Here is a 20,750-nt window from a genome sequence, read left to right on the forward strand (position 1 = left end):
AAAAGGAGAGGAGGAAGTAGAATTGGAAGTAATGCTTATGCCACCTACTCACGTCTGGACTTTCCGTCAGAAAGGGTCAGACGGAATCATTCCGTCGGATAGAACAATTGTGCGTGGGGCTTCATCTGACTTTTTTCTTCAAAAATTCAGACGACCTAGAAATAGAACACGTTTCATATCTGTCCGACGGAATCAATTTCTATTGGGAAAACCGTTGGTCTGTGTGCTGGTCCGACGGACCAAATACGACGCAAGGGCAGCTATTCCACTTCCTTTTCTAGTCCCGTCACACGGCATCACGTTCAAAATGAACGGACTTTTGTCCGTCCGTCCGTCCGTGTGTGGGCAAGTCCGTTCAATCAGAAGTCTGTTGTAACTCCATCGAAAGTCTGTCGGGAAGACTGTCAGACCTTTTCTGCCGGAAAGTACGGTGGTGTGTACGCGGCATAAAGGTTGCGGTTGGATAAGTAGGAAGAGAACCAGCAAAGAGTACGGTCAAGGAGACCAAAGGGGAGGAGTTTTTTTGGATGGGGAGGAGGGGTGTTCAACCGTATCAAAGAGGTTGAAAAATAGGACAGAATAGTGTCCATTGGTTGTGGGTCCAGGAGTACAAAATAGTGTCCATTGGTTTTGGGCCCAGGAGTAGGACAGAATAGTGTCCATTGGTTGTGGGTCCAGGAGTAGGAGGACAGAATAGAGTCCATTGGTTTTGGGCCCAGGAGTAGGAGGACAGAATAGTGTCCATTGGTATTGGGCCCAGGAGTAGGAGGACAAAATAGTGTCCATTGGTTTTGGGCCCAGGAGTAGGACAGAATAGTGTCCATTGGTTTTGGGCCCAGGAGTAGGAGGACAAAATAGTGTCCATTGGTTTTGGGTCCAGGAGTAGGACAGAATAGTGTCCATTGGTTTTGGGCCCAGGAGTAGGACAAAATAGTGTCCATTGGTTTTGGGCCCAGGAGTAGGAGGACAAAATAGTGTCCATTGGTTTTGGGCCCAGGAGTAGGAGGACAAAATAGTGTCCATTGGTTTTGGGTCCAGGAGTAGGACAGAATAGTGTCCATTGGTTTTGGGCCCAGGAGTAGGACAAAATAGTGTCCATTGGTTTTGGGCCCAGGAGTAGGAGGACAAAATAGTGTCCATTGGTTTTGGGCCCAGGAGTAGGAGGACAAAATAGTGTCCATTGGTTTTGGGCCCAGGAGTAGGAGGACAGAATAGTGTCCATTGGTATTGGGCCCAGGAGTAGGAGGACAAAATAGTGTCCATTGGTTGTGGGTCCAGGAGTAGGAGGACAGAAGAGTGTCCATTGGTTGTGGGTCCAGGAGTAGGAGGACAGAATAGTGTCCATTGGTTTTGGGTCCAGGAGTAGGAGGACAGAATAGTGTCCATTGGTTTTGGGCCCAGGAGTAGGACAAAATAGTGTCCATTGGTTTTGGGCCTAGGAATAGGAGGACAAAATAGTGTCCATTGGTTTTGGGCCCAGGAGTAGGAGGACAAAATAGTGTCCATTGGTTTTGGGTCCAGGAGTAGGAGGACAAAATAGTGTCCATTGGTTGTGGGTCCAGGAGTAGGACAGAATAGTGTCCATTGGTTTTGGGCCCAGGAGTAGGAGGACAAAATAGTGTCCATTGGTTGTGGGTCCAGGAGTAGGAGGACAGAATAGTGTCCATTGGTTGTGGGTCCAGGAGTAGGAGGACAGAATAGTGTCCATTGGTTGTGGGCCCAGGAGTAGGACAGAATAGTGTCCATTGGTTTTGGGTCCAGGAGTAGGAGGACAGAATAGTGTCCATTGGTTTTGGGTCCAGGAGTAGGAGGACAGAATAGTGTCCATTGGTTTTGGGCCCAGGAGTAGGAGGACAGAATAGTGTCCATTGGTTTTGGGCCCAGGAGTAGGAGGACAGAATAGTGTCCATTGGTTTTGGGCCCAGGAGTAGGAGGACAGAATAGTGTCCATTGGTTTTGGGCCCAGGAGTAGGAGGACAGAATAGTGTCCATTGGTTTTGGCTGTTAGTAGATCATTTGTTAGTTTTAGGAGAGCATCTTCTGTGGAGTGTTGAGGATAAAATGCAAACGGAGGCTGGGTTAACACTGTAGAACGCAGCCGGGGGTTTCGGTGCATCTCCACTCAACATTTTGGGCCTATTTTTAGACTGAATTTGGACCTGAAACAGACCCATAGATGCAGAGGACTCCTGTGCAATTCACCCTGGAGCCGCTGCGGAGATGTGCGAGCCGGCTCCACAGAGAACCGATCACAAGCTCCTGCTATGCGGGGAAATCCTCATCCAATCCGCAATACTATGAACCTGGCCTGAAGGGGATCACAGACCAGACAGACGGTCAAGGAGGTTGGCGAAAAAGCAGAGTAAAAGGGGGCCAAATACAAATGCCCTCCACACTTTTCACATATTTACAGTCAGGTCCATAAATATTGGGACATTGGACGCAATTGTAAGCTTTTTGGCTCTATACACCACAATGGTTTTGAAATGAAATAAAGATGTCCTGTAACTGCAGGCTTCCAGCTTTAATTTGAGGGAATTTACCGTATATACTCGAGTATAGGTCGATCCGAATATAAGCCGAGGCCCCTAATTTACCACAAAAAAACTGGGAAAACTTATTGACTTGTGTATAAGCCGAGGGTGAGACATCCCTGTGTCCCGTCCATCCCTGTGTCCATCGATGTGTCCCGTCCATCCCTGTGTCCATCGATGTGTCCCGTCCATCCCTGCCTACCTGTGCCAATCTGCAGCCTCTGTGTGCCATGCCGCACCTCTCCTCCTCGTCTGACAGACAGCGGCCATTCCACTGTTCAAAAGCCGCGCCTCTCTGTCTGTGATAGGCGGAAAACACTCAATTTCCCTGCAGTCAGTGTTCCGCCTATCACGGACATCCTCGTCCGTAGTATGAGCGGATGTCCGTGATAGGCGGAACACTGACTGCTGGGAAATTGAGTGTTCCGCCTATCACAGACAGGGAGGCGCGGCTTTTGAATAGTGGAATGGCTGCCGTCTGTCTACCTGATCTCCGTGACTCGAGTATAAGCCGAGGGGGGCACTTTCAGCCTAAAAAAAAAGGGGCTGAAAATCTCGGCTTATACTCGAGTATATACGGTACATCCAAATCAGGTGAACGGTGTAAGAATTACAACGGTTTGTATAGGTGCCTCCCACATTTTAAGGGACCAAAAAGTAATGGGACAGATTAACAATCATCCATCAAACCTTCACTTTTTAATACTTGGTTGCAAATCCTTTGTAGTCAATTACATGCTGAAGTCTGGAAGGCCGAGACATCACCGGACGCTGGGCTTCATCCCCGGTGATGCTCTGCCAGGCCTCTACTGTCTTCAGTTCCTGCCTGTTCTTGGGGCATTTTCCCTGCAGTTTTGTCTTCAGCAAGTGAAATGCACGCTCGATCGGATTCAGGTCAGGTGATTGACTTGGCCATTACATAACACTCCACTTCTTTCCCTTATGCTTCGGGTCATTGTCCATCTGCACTGTGAAGTTCCGTCCAATGAGCTCTGAAGCATTTCACTTAATATGAGCCGATAATATTCCCCGGAACACTTCAGAATTCATCCGGCTGCTTCTGTCAGCCGTCACATCATCAATAAATACAAGAGAACCAGTCACATTGGCAGCCATACATGCCCACGCCATGACACTACCACCACCATGCTTCACTGATGAGGTGCTATGCTTTGGATCACAAGCAGCTCCTTTCCTTCTCCATACTCCTCTCTCCCCATCACTCTGGTACAAGTTGATCTCGGTCTCCTCTGTCCATAGGATGTTGTTCCAGAACTCTGAAGGCTTTTTTTTTAGATGTTGTCTGGCAAACTCTAATCTGGCCTTCCTGTGTTTGAGGCTCACCAATGGTTTACATCTTGTGGTGACTAGTGATGCACCGAAATTTCGGCCGCCGAAACATATCGGCCGAAAATGCCCTTTTCGGCAATTTGCCGAAAGAGAAAAACGGCCGATAATGGAGCCGAAAATGGGGCGTGGCCTGGGTGACGCCCATCATGGGGGGTGGTCAGAGACTGGTTTACATCTTGTGGTGACTAGATGTAGCCGGGAACACACAGCTATTGAAATGAAAGCCGTGATCAAACAGGCGGCGGAGGCGGCTCTCCTGCGCTATACACCCCCCATGATGGGGCGGAGCCCCACCCCATTATCGGCCGTTTTCTCTTTCGCCAAATTGCCAAAAAGGGCATTTGCGGCCGATATGTTTCGGCGGCCGAAATTTCGGTGCATCACTAGTCACCACAAGATGTAAACCAGTCTCTGACCACCTCCTGTACCATGCCGCCAGTCTCTGACCACCTCCTGTACCATGTCGCCAGTCTCTGACCACCTCCTGTACCATGTCCCCAGTCTCTGACCACCTCCTGTACCATGTCCCCAGTCTCTGACCACCTCCTGTACCATGTCCCCAGTCTCTGACCATCTCCTTTACCATGTCCCCAGTCTCTGACCACCTCCTTTACCATGTCCCCAGTCTCTGACCACCTACTGTACCATGCCGCCAGTCTCTGACCACCTCCTGTACCATGTCGCCAGTCTCTGACCACCCCCTGTACCATGCCGCCAGTCTCTGACCACCTCCTGTACCATGTCCGCAGTCTCTGACCACCTCCTGTACCATGTCGCCAGTCTCTGACCACCTCCTGTACCATGCCGCCAGTCTCTGACCACCTCCTGTACCATGTCGCCAGTCTCTGACCACCTCCTTTACCATGTCGCCAGTCTCTGACCACCCCCTGTACCATGCCGCCAGTCTCTGACCACCCACTGTACCATGTCCCCAGTCTCTGAACACCTCCTGTACCATGCCGCCAGTCTCTGACCACCTCCTGTACCATGCCGCCAGTCTCTGACCACCTCCTGTACCATGTCGCCAGTCTCTGACCACCTCCTGTACCATGTCGCCAGTCTCTGACCACCTCCTGTACCATGTCGCCAGGCTCTGACCACCTCCTGTACCATGTCGCCAGTCTCTGACCACCTCCTGTACCATGTCCTCAGTCTCTGACCACCCCCTGTACCATGTCCCCAGTCTCTGACCACCTCCTGTACCATGTCCCCAGTCTCTGACCACCCCCCTGTACAATGTCCCCAGTCCCTGACCACCTCCTGTATAAAAATATTTTTTTAAAACAGTCATTTTCGGTATCGGTGCTGTTTCGGTATCGGTTTTCGGCCTAGTGTATTTTTCATTTTCTGTATCGGCACCAAAAAACCCATTCGGTGCATCCCTAGTGGTGACCCCTCTGTATTCACTCTGGTGAAGTCTTCTCCTGATTGGTGACTTTGACACACATACACCTACCTCCTGGAGAGAGTTCTTGATCTGGCCAACTGTTGTGAAGGGCATTTTCTTCACCAGGGATAGAATTCTTCGGTCATCCACCACAGTTGTTTTCCGTGGTCTTCTGGGTGTTTTGGTGTTGCCGAGTTCACCGGTGCCTTCTTTTTTTTTTTAAGGATGTCCCAAATAGTTGATTTGGCCACACCTAATATTTTTGCTATCTCTCTGATGGGTTTGTTTTTTCAGCCTAATGATGGCTTCACTGATACTGACAGCTCGTTGGATCTCATATTGAGAGTTGACAGCAACAGATTCCAAATGCAAATAGCAAACTTGATGTGAACTCGGGACCTTTTTTTATCTGCTCCTTGTAAATGGGATAATGAGGGAACAACACACACCTGGCCATGGAACAGCTGAGCAGCCAATTGTCCCAATACTTTTGGTCCCTTAAAAAGTTGGCGGCACATATACAAAGTGCTGCGATTCCTACACTGTTCACCTGATTTGGATACCTCAAATTAAAGCTGGAAGTCTTCAGGTGAAGCTCATATTGTTCGTTTCATTTCGAATCCATTGTGGTGGTGTATGGAGCCAACAAGATTAGAATTGTGTCCATGTCCCAATATTTATGGACCTGACTGCATTTGTATCATGTTCCTTCCACTTCACAATTACGTGCCACTCTGTGTTGGTCTATCACATAAAACACATTTAATTTTTTGGCTGTAACACGACAAAATGTGGAGAATTTCAAGGGGTATGAATACTTTTTCAGGGCACTGTACTTCCCATAGATCCCGGCACAACTCCACCCCCCAAACCAAACAAACTCCACCGAGATACGAACAAGTCCTTTATTAACCAATGAATATATTTTTTGTCAGTTCTTCACTCGGTGCTTGGTTATCTACAGGACGGCACGCCGGCGGTATCTGGAGGGCGGGGCCGCGCCGGCGGTATCTGGAGGGCGGGGCCGCGCCGGCGGTATCTGGAGGGCGGGGCCGCGCCGGCGGGATCTGGAGGGCGGGGCCGCGCCGGCGGTATCCATACATCTAGCTCTGCTGCTTCAGGCAAGTCATTCGGAGGATGCACCGGCCAGCGGGTGTTGGGCTCGATATCGGGCCAAAGCCTCGATCTTGTCCATCCAGGTGCACTACCATGGCAAAGACAGAAAGTGTTAAAGCTCCTGAATACCATCACCCCCCCCCTGTCATTCTGTTGCACCCCCCCCCATCTTACCAACACTTTGGTGACGTGGAACATGGAGGTCTGGTATTGGGTGACGTCCTGAATATTGCGGCTCAACCGCTCCAGCTCAGAGTTCAACTCCACCACCGCCTCTTCAAACTCTACACCGAGGAGAGACATTCCGAGTCACATTACCCATGAACCCATCACCCCCCCCGTATAACTCCCGATTACATGACCCCCTCCCCCTATAACCCCTGATCACATGACCCCCTCACCTCTCCCTATAACCCCCGATCTCATGACCCCTCACCTCTCCCTATAACCCCCGATCACACGACCCCTCACCTCCACTATAACCCCTGATCACATGACCCCTCCCCTCTCCCTATAACCCCCGATCACACGACCACTCACCTCTCCCTATAACCCCCGATCACACGACTCCTCCCATCTCCCTATAACCCCCGATCACACGACTCCTCCCATCTCCCTATAACCCCCGATCACACGACTCCTCCCATCTCCCTATAACCCCCGATCACACGACTCCTCCCATCTCCCTATAACCCCCGATCACACGACTCCTCCCATCTCCCTATAACCCCGATCACATGACCCCTCACCTCTCCCTATAACCCCGATCACATGACCCCTCACCTCTCCCTATAACCCCCATCACATGACCCCTCACCTCTCCCTATAACCCCCGATCACACGACTCCTCCAATCTCCCTATAACTCCCGATCACACGACCCCTCACCTCTCCCTATAACCCCCGATCACACGACCCCTCACCTCTCCCTGTAACCCCCGATCACACGACCCCTCACCTCTCCCTGTAACCCCCGATCACACGACTCCTCCCCTCTCCCTGTAACCCCCGATCACACGACTCCTCCCATCTCCCTATAACCCCGATCACATGACCCCCTCACCTCTCCCTATAACCCCCGATCACACGACCCCTCACCTCTCCTATAACCCCGATCACACGACCCCGCACCTCTCCCTATAACCCCCGATCACACGACCACTCACCTCTCCCTATAACCCCCGATCACACGACTCCTCCCATCTCCCTATAACCCCGATCACATGACCCCTCACCTCTCCCTATAACCCCCGATCACACGACTCCTCCCATCTCCCTATAACTGCCGATCACACGACCCCCTCCCATCTCCCTATAACCCCCGATCACACGACCCCTCCCATCTCCCTATAACCCCCGATCACACGACCCCTCCCATCTCCCTATAACCCCCGATCACACGACCCCTCCCATCTCCCTATAACCCCCGATCACACGACTCCTCCCATCTCCCTATAACCCCCGATCACACGACTCCTCCCATCTCCCTATAACCCCCGATCACATGACCCCTCACCTCTCCCTGTAACCCCCGATCACACGACCCCTCCCCTCTCCCTGTAACCCCCGATCACACGACTCCTCCCATCTCCCTATAACCCCGATCACATGACCCCCTCACCTCTCCCTATAACCCCCGATCACACGACTCCTCCCATCTCCCTATAACCCCCGATCACACGACTCCTCCCATCTCCCTATAACCCCCGATCACACGACCCCTCCCATCTCCCTATAACCCCCGATCACACGACTCCTCACATCTCCCTACAACCCCCGATCACACGACCCCTCCCCTCTCCCTATAACCCCCGATCACACGACTCCTCACATCTCCCTATAACACCCGATCACACGACCCCTCACCTCTCCCTATAACCCCCGATCACACGACTCCTCCCATCTCCCTATAACCCCCGATCACACGACCCCTCCCATCTCCCTATAACCCCCGATCACACGACTCCTCACATCTCCCTATAACCCCCGATCACACGACCCCTCACCTCTCCCTATAACCCCCGATCACACGACTCCTCACATCTCCCTATAACCCCCGATCACACGACCCCTCACCTCTCCCTATAACCCCCGATCACACGACTCCTCCCATCTCCCTATAACCCCCGATCACACGACTCCTCCCATCTCCCTATAACCCCCGATCACACGACTCCTCCCATCTCCCTATAACCCCGATCACACGACCCCTCACCTCTCCCTATAACCCCCGATCACACGACTCCTCCCATCTCCCTATAACTCCCGATCACACGACCCCTCACCTCTCCCTATAACCCCCGATCACACGACTCCTCCCATCTCCCTATAACCCCCGATCACACGACCCCTCCCATCTCCCTATAACCCCCGATCACACGACCCCTCCCATCTCCCTATAACCCTTGATCACACGACCCCTCCCCTCTCCCTATAACCCCCGATCACACGACCCCTCCCCTCTCCCTATAACCCCCGATCACACGACTCCCTATAAACCCCGATCACACGACCCCCCCCCCATCTCCCTATAACCCCCGATGACACGACCCCTCACCTCCACTATAACCCCTGATCACATGACCCCTCCCCTCTCCCTATAACCCCCGATCACACGACCACTCACCTCTCCCTATAACCCCCGATCACACGACCCCTCACCTCTCCCTATAACCCCTGATAACGTGACCCCTCACCTCTCCCTATAACCCGATAACGTGACCCCTCACCTCCCCTATAACCCCGATCACATGACCCCTCACCTCCCCTATAACATGACCCCTCACCTCCCCTTATAACCCCCGATCACACGACCCCTCACCTCTACCTATAACCCCGATCACACGACTCCTCCCCTCTCCCTGTAACCCCCGATCACACGACTCCTCCCATCTCCCTATAACCCCGATCACATGACCCCCTCACCTCTCCCTATAACCCCCGATCACACGACCCCTCACCTCTCCTATAACCCCGATCACACGACCCCGCACCTCTCCCTATAACCCCCGATCACACGACCACTCACCTCTCCCTATAACCCCCGATCACACGACTCCTCCCATCTCCCTATAACCCCGATCACATGACCCCTCACCTCTCCCTATAACCCCCGATCACACGACTCCTCCCATCTCCCTATAACTGCCGATCACACGACCCCCTCCCATCTCCCTATAACCCCCGATCACACGACCCCTCCCATCTCCCTATAACCCCCGATCACACGACCCCTCCCATCTCCCTATAACCCCCGATCACACGACTCCTCCCATCTCCCTATAACCCCCGATCACACGACTCCTCCCATCTCCCTATAACCCCCGATCACATGACCCCTCACCTCTCCCTGTAACCCCCGATCACACGACCCCTCCCCTCTCCCTGTAACCCCCGATCACACGACTCCTCCCATCTCCCTATAACCCCGATCACATGACTCCCTCACCTCTCCCTATAACCCCCGATCACACGACTCCTCCCATCTCCCTATAACCCCCGATCACACGACCCCTCACCTCCTCTACAACCCCGATCACATGACCCTTCACCTCATAACCCCCGATTACATGACCCCTCACCTCTCCCTATAACCCCTGATAACGTGACCCCTCACCTCTCCCTATAACCCCTGATAACGTGACCCCTCACCTCTCCCTATAACCCCTGATAACGTGACCCCTCACCTCTCCCTATAACCCCGATCACGTGACCCCTCACCTCTCCCTATAACCCCGATCACACGACCCCTCACCTCTCCCTATAACCCCCGATCACACGACTCCTCCCATCTCCCTATAACCCCCGATCACACGACCCCTCCCATCTCCCTATAACCCCCGATCACACGACTCCTCACATCTCCCTATAACCCCCGATCACACGACCCCTCACCTCTCCCTATAACCCCCGATCACACGACTCCTCCCATCTCCCTATAACCCCCGATCACACGACTCCTCCCATCTCCCTATAACCCCCGATCACACGACCCCTCCCATCTCCCTATAACCCCCGATCACACGACTCCTCACATCTCCCTACAACCCCCGATCACACGACCCCTCCCCTCTCCCTATAACCCCCGATCACACGACTCCTCACATCTCCCTATAACACCCGATCACACGACCCCTCACCTCTCCCTATAACCCCCGATCACACGACCCCTCCCATCTCCCTATAACCCCCGATCACACGACTCCTCACATCTCCCTATAACCCCCGATCACACGACCCCTCACCTCTCCCTATAACCCCCGATCACACGACTCCTCACATCTCCCTATAACCCCCGATCACACGACCCCTCACCTCTCCCTATAACCCCCGATCACACGACTCCTCCCATCTCCCTATAACCCCCGATCACACGACTCCTCCCATCTCCCTATAACCCCCGATCACACGACTCCTCCCATCTCCCTATAACCCCGATCACACGACCCCTCACCTCTCCCTATAACCCCCGATCACACGACTCCTCCCATCTCCCTATAACTCCCGATCACACGACCCCTCACCTCTCCCTATAACCCCCGATCACACGACTCCTCCCATCTCCCTATAACCCCCGATCACACGACCCCTCCCATCTCCCTATAACCCTTGATCACACGACCCCTCCCCTCTCCCTATAACCCCCGATCACACGACCCCTCCCCTCTCCCTATAACCCCCGATCACACGACTCCCTATAAACCCCGATCACACGACCCCCCCCCCATCTCCCTATAACCCCCGATGACACGACCCCTCACCTCCACTATAACCCCTGATCACATGACCCCTCCCCTCTCCCTATAACCCCCGATCACACGACCACTCACCTCTCCCTATAACCCCCGATCACACGACCCCTCACCTCTCCCTATAACCCCTGATAACGTGACCCCTCACCTCTCCCTATAACCCCTGATAACGTGACCCCTCACCTCCCCTATAACCCCGATCACATGACCCCTCACCTCCCCTATAACATGACCCCTCACCTCCCCTTATAACCCCCGATCACACGACCCCTCACCTCTACCTATAACCCCGATCACACGACCCCTCACCTCTACCTATAACCCCCGATCACACGACCCCTCACCTCTACCTATAACCCCCGATCACACGACCCCTCACCTCTCCCTATAACCCCGATCACGTGACCCCTCACCTCTCCCTATAACCCCCGATCACGTGACCCCTCACCTCTCCTATAACCTCCGATCACATGACCCCTCACCTCCCCTATAACCCCGATCACATGACCCCTCACCTCCCCTATAACCCCGATCACATGACCCCTCACCTCCCCTATAACATGACCCCTCACCTCCCCTTATAACCCCCGATCACACGACCCCTCACCTCTACCTATAACCCCGATCACACGACCCCTCACCTCTACCTATAACCCCCGATCACACGACCCCTCACCTCTACCTATAACCCCCGATCACACGACCCCTCACCTCTACCTATAACCCCGATCACATGACCCCTCACCTCTCCCTATAGCCCCTAATCACGTGACCCCTCACCTCTCCCTATAACCCCCCATCACACCACCCCTCACCTCTCCTATAACCCCGATCACATGACCCCTCACCTCTCCTATAACCCCCGATCACACGACCCCTCACCTCTCCTATAACCCCCGATCACACGACCCCTCACCTCTCCTATAACCCCGATCACATGACCCCTCACCTCTCCTATAACCCCGATCACATGACCGCTCATATAACCCCGATCACATGACCTCTCAACTCTCCCTATAACCCCATCACATGACCCCTCACCTCCCCCCCCATAAACCCCCGATCACATGACCCCTCCCCTCTCCCTATAACCCCAATCACATGACCCCTCACCTCTCCTATAACCCCGATCACACGACCCCTCACCTCTCCTATAACCCCGATCACATGACCCCTCACCTACCCCTATAACCCAATCACATGACCCCTCACCTCTCCTATAACCCCAATCACATGACCCCTCACCTCTCCCTATAACCCCAATCACATGACCCCTCACCTCTCCCTATAACCCCAATCATATGACCCCTCACCTCTCCTATAACCCCGATCACACGACCCCTCACCTACCCCTATAACACGACCCCTCACCTCTCCCTATAACCCCCGATCACACGACCCCTCCCCTCTCCCTATAACCCCCGATCACACGACCCCTCCCATCTCCCTATAACCCCCGATCACACGACCCCTCCCATCTCCCTATAACCCCCGATCACACGACCCCTCCCCTCTCCCTATAACACCCGATCACACGACCCCTCCCATCTCCCTATAACCCCCGATCACACGACCCCTCCCATCTCCCTATAACCCCCGATCACACGACCCCTCCCCTCTCCCTATAACCCCCGATCACACGACCCCCTCCCATCTCCCTATAACCCCCGATCACACGACCCCCTCCCATCTCCCTATAAACCCCGATCACACGACCCCCTCCCATCTCCCTATAACCCCCGATCACACGACCCCTCACCTCCACTATAACCCCTGATCACATGACCCCTCCCCTCTCCCTATAACCCCCAATCACACGACCACTCACCTCTCCCTATAACCCCCGATCACACGACTCCTCCCATCTCCCTATAACCCCCGATCACACGACTCCTCCCATCTCCCTATAACTCCCGATCACACGACCCCTCACCTCTCCCTATAACCCCCGATCACACGACCCCTCACCTCTCCCTATAACCCCCGATCACACGACTCCTCCCATCTCCCTATAACTCCCGATCACACGACCCCTCACCTCTCCCTATAACCCCCGATCACACGACTCCTCCCATCTCCCTATAACCCCCGATCACACGACCCCTCACCTCTCCCTATAACCCCCGATCACACGACTCCTCCCATCTCCCTATAACCCCGATCACACGACTCCTCACCTCTCCTATAACCTCCGATCACATGACCCCTCACCTCCCCTATAACATGACCCCTCACCTCTCCCTATAACCCCGATCACGTGACCCCTCACCTCTCCCTATAACCCCCGATCACGTGACCCCTCACCTCTCCTATAACCTCCGATCACATGACCCCTCACCTCCCCTATAACCCCGATCACATGACCCCTCACCTCCCCTATAACCCCGATCACATGACCCCTCACCTCCCCTATAACCCCGATCACATGACCCCTCACCTCCCCCTATAACCCCCGATCACATGACCCCTCACCTCTCCCTATAACTTCCGATCACATGACCCCTCACCTCCCCTATAACCCCGATCACATGACCCCTCACCTCCCCTATAACCCCGATCACATGACCCCTCACCTCCCCTATAACCCCGATCACATGACCCCTCACCTCCCCTATAACATGACCCCTCACCTCCCCTTATAACCCCCGATCACACGACCCCTCACCTCTACCTATAACCCCGATCACACGACCCCTCACCTCTACCTATAACCCCCGATCACACGACCCCTCCCCTCTACCTATAACCCCGATCACACGACCCCTCACCTCTACCTATAACCCCGATCACACGACCCCTCACCTCCCTTACAACCCCAATCACATGACCCTTCACCTCATAACCCCCGATCACATGACCCCTCACCTCTCCCTATAACCCCCCATCACACCAACCCTCACCTCTCCTATAACCTCCGATCATATGACCCCTCACCTCTCCCTATAACCCCCGATCACACGACCCCTCACCTCTCCCTATAACCCCCGATCACACGACCCCTCACCTCTCCTATAACCCCGATCACATGACCCCTCACCTCTCCTATAACCCCGATCACACGACCCCTCACCTCTCCTATAACCCCGATCACATGACCCCTCACCTCTCCTATAACCCCGATCACACGACCCCTCACCTCTCCTATAACCCCGATCACATGACCCCTCACCTACCCCTATAACCCAATCACATGACCCCTCACCTCTCCTATAACCCCAATCACATGACCCCTCACCTCTCCCTATAACCCCAATCACATGACCCCTCACCTCTCCCTATAACCCCAATCATATGACCCCTCACCTCTCCTATAACCCCGATCACACGACCCCTCACCTACCCCTATAACATGACCCCTCACCTCTCCCTATAACCCCCGATCACACGACCCCTCCCCTCTCCCTATAACCCCCGATCACACGACCCCTCCCATCTCCCTATAACCCCCGATCACACGACCCCTCCCATCTCCCTATAACCCCCGATCACACGACCCCTCCCCTCTCCCTATAACCCCCGATCACACGACCCCCTCCCATCTCCCTATAAACCCCGATCACACGACCCCCTCCCATCTCCCTATAACCCCCGATCACACGACCCCTCACCTCCACTATAACCCCTGATCACATGACCCCTCCCCTCTCCCTATAACCCCCGATCACACGACCACTCACCTCTCCCTATAACCCCCGATCACACGACTCCTCCCATCTCCCTATAACCCCCGATCACACGACTCCTCCCATCTCCCTATAACTCCCGATCACACGACCCCTCACCTCTCCCTATAACCCCCGATCACACGACCCCTCACCTCTCCCTATAACCCCCGATCACACGACTCCTCCCATCTCCCTATAACTCCCGATCACACGACCCCTCACCTCTCCCTATAACCCCCGATCACACGACTCCTCCCATCTCCCTATAACCCCCGATCACACGACCCCTCACCTCTCCCTATAACCCCCGATCACACGACTCCTCCCATCTCCCTATAACCCCCGATCACATGACCCCTCACCTCTCCCTATAACCCCCGATCACACGACTCCTCACCTCTCCTATAACCTCCGATCACATGACCCCTCACCTCCCCTATAACATGACCCCTCACCTCTCCCTATAACCCCGATCACGTGACCCCTCACCTCTCCCTATAACCCCCGATCACGTGACCCCTCACCTCTCCTATAACCTCCGATCACATGACCCCTCACCTCCCCTATAACATGACCCCTCACCTCATAACCCCCGATCACGTGACCCCTCACCTCCCCTATAACCCCGATCACATGACCCCTCACCTCCCCTATAACCCCGATCACATGACCCCTCACCTCCCCCTATAACCCCCGATCACATGACCCCTCACCTCTCCCTATAACTTCCGATCACATGACCCCTCACCTCCCCTATAACCCCGATCACATGACCCCTCACCTCCCCTATAACCCCGATCACATGACCCCTCACCTCCCCTATAACCCCGATCACATGACCCCTCACCTCCCCTATAACATGACCCCTCACCTCCCCTTATAACCCCCGATCACACGACCCCTCACCTCTACCTATAACCCCCGATCACACGACCCCTCACCTCTACCTATAACCCCCGATCACACGACCCCTCCCCTCTACCTATAACCCCGATCACACGACCCCTCACCTCTACCTATAACCCCGATCACACGACCCCTCACCTCCCCTACAACCCCAATCACATGACCCTTCACCTCATAACCCCCGATCACATGACCCCTCACCTCTCCCTATAACCCCCCATCACACCACCCCTCACCTCTCCTATAACCTCCGATCATATGACCCCTCACCTCTCCCTATAACCCCCGATCACACGACCCCTCACCTCTCCCTATAACCCCCGATCACACGACCCCTCACCTCTCCTATAACCCCGATCACATGACCCCTCACCTCTCCTATAACCCCGATCACACGACCCCTCACCTCTCCTATAACCCCGATCACACGACCCCTCACCTCTCCTATAACCCCGATCACATGACCCCTCACCTCTCCTATAACCCCGATCACATGACCGCTCATATAACCCCGATCACATGACCTCTCAACTCTCCCTATAACCCCATCACATGACCCCTCACCTCCCCCCCATAAACCCCCGATCACATGACCCCTCCCCTCTCCCTATAACCCCAATCACATGACCCCTCACCTCTCCTATAACCCCAATCACATGACCCCTCACCTCTCCCTATAACCCCAATCACATGACCCCTCACCTCTCCCTATAACCCCAATCACATGACCCCTCACCTCTCCCTATAACCCCAATCACATGACCCCTCACCTACCCCTATAACATGACCCCTCACCTCTCCCTATAACCCCGATCACATGACCCCTCACCTCCCCCTATAACCCCCGATCACATGACCCCTCACCTCTCCCTATAACCCCAATCACATGACCCCTCACCTCTCCCTATAACCCCAATCACATGACCCCTCACCTACCCCTATAACATGACCCCTCACCTCTCCCTATAACCCCGATCACATGACCCCTCACCTCCCCCTATAACCCCCGATCACATGACCCCTCACCTCTCCCTATAACCCCAATCACATGACCCCTCACCTCTCCCTATAACCCCAATCACATGATCCCTCACCTACCCCTATAACATGACCCCTCACCTCTCCCTATAACCCCGATCACATGACCCCTCACCTCCCCTTATAACCCCCGATCACATGACCCCTCACCTCCCCTATAACATGACCCCTCACCTCCCCTTATAACCCCCGATCACATGACCCCTCACCTCTCCCTATAACCCCCGATCACATGACCCCTCCCCTCTCCCTATAACCCCCGATCACACGACCCCTCACCTCTACCTATAACCCCGATCACACGACTCCTCACCTCTACCTATAACCCCGATCACATGACCCCTCACCTCCCCTACAACCCCAATCACATGACCCTTTACCTCATAACCCCCGATCACATGACCCCTCACCTCTCCCTATAGCCCCTGATCACGTGACCCCTCACCTCTCCCTATAACCCCCCATCACACCACCCCTCACCTCTCCTATAACCTCCGATCATATGACCCCTTACCTCTCCCTATAACCCCCCGATCACACGACCCCTCACCTCTCCTATAACCTCCGATCACACGACCCCTCACCTCTCCCTATAACCCCCGATCACACGACCCCTCACCTCTCCTATAACCCCGATCACACGACCCCTCACCTCTCCTATAACCCCCGATCACACGACCCCTCACCTCTCCTATAACCCCGATCACACGACCCCTCACCTCTCCTATAACCCCGATCACATGACCCCTCACCTCTCCTATAACCCCCGATCACATGACCGCTCATATAACCCCGATCACATGACCTCTCAACTCTCCCTATAACCCCATCACATGACCCCTCACCTCCCCCCCATAAACCCCCGATCACATGACCCCTCCCCTCTCCCTATAACCCCAATCACATGACCCCTCACCTCTCCTATAACCCCAATCACATGACCCCTCACCTCTCCCTATAACCCCAATCACATGACCCCTCACCTCTCCCTATAACCCCAATCACACGACCCCTCACCTCTCCTATAACCCCGATCACACGACCCCTCACCTACCCCTATAGCATGACCCCTCACCTACCCCTATAACCCCGATCACACGACCCCTCACCTACCCCTATAACCCCGATCACACGACCCCTCACCTACCCCTATAACCCCGATCACATGACCCCTCACCTCCCCCTATAACCCCCGATCACACGACCCCACACCTCTACCTATAACCCCGATCACACGACCCCTCACCTACCCCTATAACCCCGATCACACGACCCCTCACCTACCCCTATAACCCCGATCACACGACCCCTCACCTACCCCTATAACCCCGATCACATGACCCCTCACCTCCCCCTATAACCCCCGATCACACGACCCCTCACCTCTACCTATAACCCCGATCACACGACCCCTCCCCTGTCCCTATAACCCCGATCACACGACCCCTCCCCTGTCCCTATAACCCCCGATCACACGACCCCTCACCTCTACCCCCGATCACACGAGCCCTCACCTCTCCCTATAACCCCGATCACACGAGCCCTCACCTCTCCCTATAACCCCGATCACACGACCCCTCACCTCTCCCTATAACCCCGATCACACGACCCCTCACCTCTCCCTATAACCCCGATCACACGACCCCTCACCTCTCCCTATAACCCCGATCACACGACCCCTCACCTCTACCTATAACCCCGATCACACGACCCCTCACCTCTCCCTATAACCCCGATCACACGACCCCTCACCTCTCCCTATAACCCCGATCACATGACCCCTCACCTCTACCTATAACCCCGATCACATGACCCCTCACCTCCCCTACAACCCCGATCACATGACCCTTCACCTCATAACCCCCGATCACACGACCCCTCACCTCTCCTTTAACCCTGATCACATGACCCTTCACCTCATAACCCCCGATCACATGACCCCTCACCTCTCCCTATAACCCCTGATCACGACCCCTCACCTCTCCTATAACCCCGATCACATGACCCCTCATATAACCCCAATCACATGACCCCTCATATAACCCCCAATCACATGACCCCTCATATAACCCCCAATCACATGACCCCTCATATAACCCCCAATCACATGACCCCTCATATAACCCCCAATCACATGACCCCTCATATAACCCCCAATCACATGACCCCTCATATAACCCCCAATCACATGACCCCTCATATAACCCCCAATCACATGACCCCTCATATAACCCCCAATCACATGACCCCTCATATAACCCCCCAATCACATGACCCCCTCATATAACCCCCAATCACATGACCCCCTCATATAACCCCCAATCACATAACCCCAATCACATGACCCCCTCATATAACCCCAATCACATGACCCCCTCATATAACCCCAATCACATGACCCCCTCATATAACCCCAATCACATGACCCCCTCACCTCTCCCTATAACCCCGATCACATGACACCCCCTCCCCCAGCCCTGATTAGAGGGTACCCATCACCCCAACTCCCACAATCCTTCACTCTCCACACGGCATTCTATCGCCTCCCCTCCTCCATCCTCACCCTGCAACGCTACCTGCGGCTCCATTCTTTTCTGGCTTCAGGTTCCCGCCGGAAACTGACCAATCACGCCGCACCTCCTATGTACACGCCTGCCGTAACGATCTCTCCGCCAATCAGCAAAGGAGGAGGGTGTGGCTAAGCGTGCTCTGGCGGCCATCTCTACTCAGGGCAACGGAGACAAGGACCAATGCAGGTAAAGGGGCGGCGCCTGTGTCACGGACACCCCGGTACCCCCCGAAATATGTCACCAATGACACCCCAATATTTCTTCACCCTGTCAGCCCTGTACCCCAATTTACCTCACAGTGTCACCCTGTACCCCAATTTACCTCACCAGTGTCACCCTGTACCCCAATTTACCTCACCAGTGTCACCCTGTAACCCAGTTCACCTCACCAGTGTCACCCTGTACCCCAATTTACCTCACCACTGTCACCCTGTACCCCAATTTACCTCACCAGTGTCACAATGTACCCCAATTTACCTCACCAGTGTCACCCTGTACCCCAATTTACCTCATAGTGTCACCCTGTACCTCAATTTACCTCACCAGTGTCACCCTGTACCCCAGTTCACCTCACCAGTGTCACCCTGTACCCAAATTTACCTCCCCAGTGTCACCCTGTACCCCGATTTACCTCACCAGTGTCACCCTGTACCCCAATTTACCTCACCAGTGTCACCCTGTACCCCAATTTACCTCACCAGTGTCACCCTGTACCCCAATTTACCTCTCCGGTGTCACCCTGTACCCCAATTTACCTCACCAGTGTCACCCTGTACCCCGATTCACCTCCCCAGTGTCACCCTGTACCCCAGTTCACCTCACCAGTGTCACCCTGTACCCCAGTTCACCTCACCAGTGTCACCCTGTACCCCAATTTACCTCCCCAGTGTCACCCTCTACCCCAATTTACCTCACAGTGTCACCCTGTACCCCAATTTACCTCACAGTGTCACCCTGAACCCCAATTTACCTCACCAGTGTCACCATGTACCCCAATTTACCTCACCAGTGTCACCCTGTACCCTGATTTACCTCACCAGTGTCACCCTGTACCCCGATTTACCTCACAGTGTCACCCTGTACCCCCATTTACCTCACAGTGTCACCCTGTACCCCAGTTCACCTCACCAGTGTCACCCTGAACCCCAATTTACCTCCCCAGTGTCACCCTCTACCCCAATTTACCTCACAGTGTCACCCTGTACCCCAGTTCACCTCACCAGTGTCACCCTGAACCCCAATTTACCTCCCCAGTGTCACCCTCTACCCCAATTTACCTCACAGTGTCACCCTGAACCCCAATTTACCTCCCCAGTGTCACCCTGAACTCCAATTTACCTCACAGTGTCACCCTGTACCCCAATTTACCTCACAGTGTCCCCCTGAACCCCAATTTACCTCACCAGTGTCACCATGTACCCCAATTTACCTAAC

General features: G+C 54.4%; 1 long non-coding RNA gene across 2 annotated transcripts; it reads right to left on the minus strand.

The window, feature by feature from the left end:
- Window positions 1–6,162: 6,162 nt before the first annotated feature.
- LOC143942482 (uncharacterized) lies at window positions 6,163–19,424 on the minus strand. Of its 2 annotated transcripts, none has more exons than XR_013264798.1 (3): window positions 19,323–19,424; window positions 6,562–6,671; window positions 6,163–6,475 (listed from the first exon to the last, which is right to left on the minus strand). It is a non-coding gene; the product is annotated as an uncharacterized LOC143942482 (long non-coding RNA). The 2 variants fall into 2 exon arrangements; XR_013264797.1 differs by having other exon boundaries at window positions 19,310–19,412.
- Between the last annotated feature and the right edge of the window lie 1,326 nt (window positions 19,425–20,750).

The sequence above is a fragment of the Lithobates pipiens genome, unplaced genomic scaffold (assembly GCF_037356315.1).
Source record: "Lithobates pipiens isolate NorthernLeopardFrog02 unplaced genomic scaffold, aLitPip1_a1.2 Scaffold_30, whole genome shotgun sequence".
Taxonomy (NCBI): domain Eukaryota; kingdom Metazoa; phylum Chordata; class Amphibia; order Anura; family Ranidae; genus Lithobates; species Lithobates pipiens.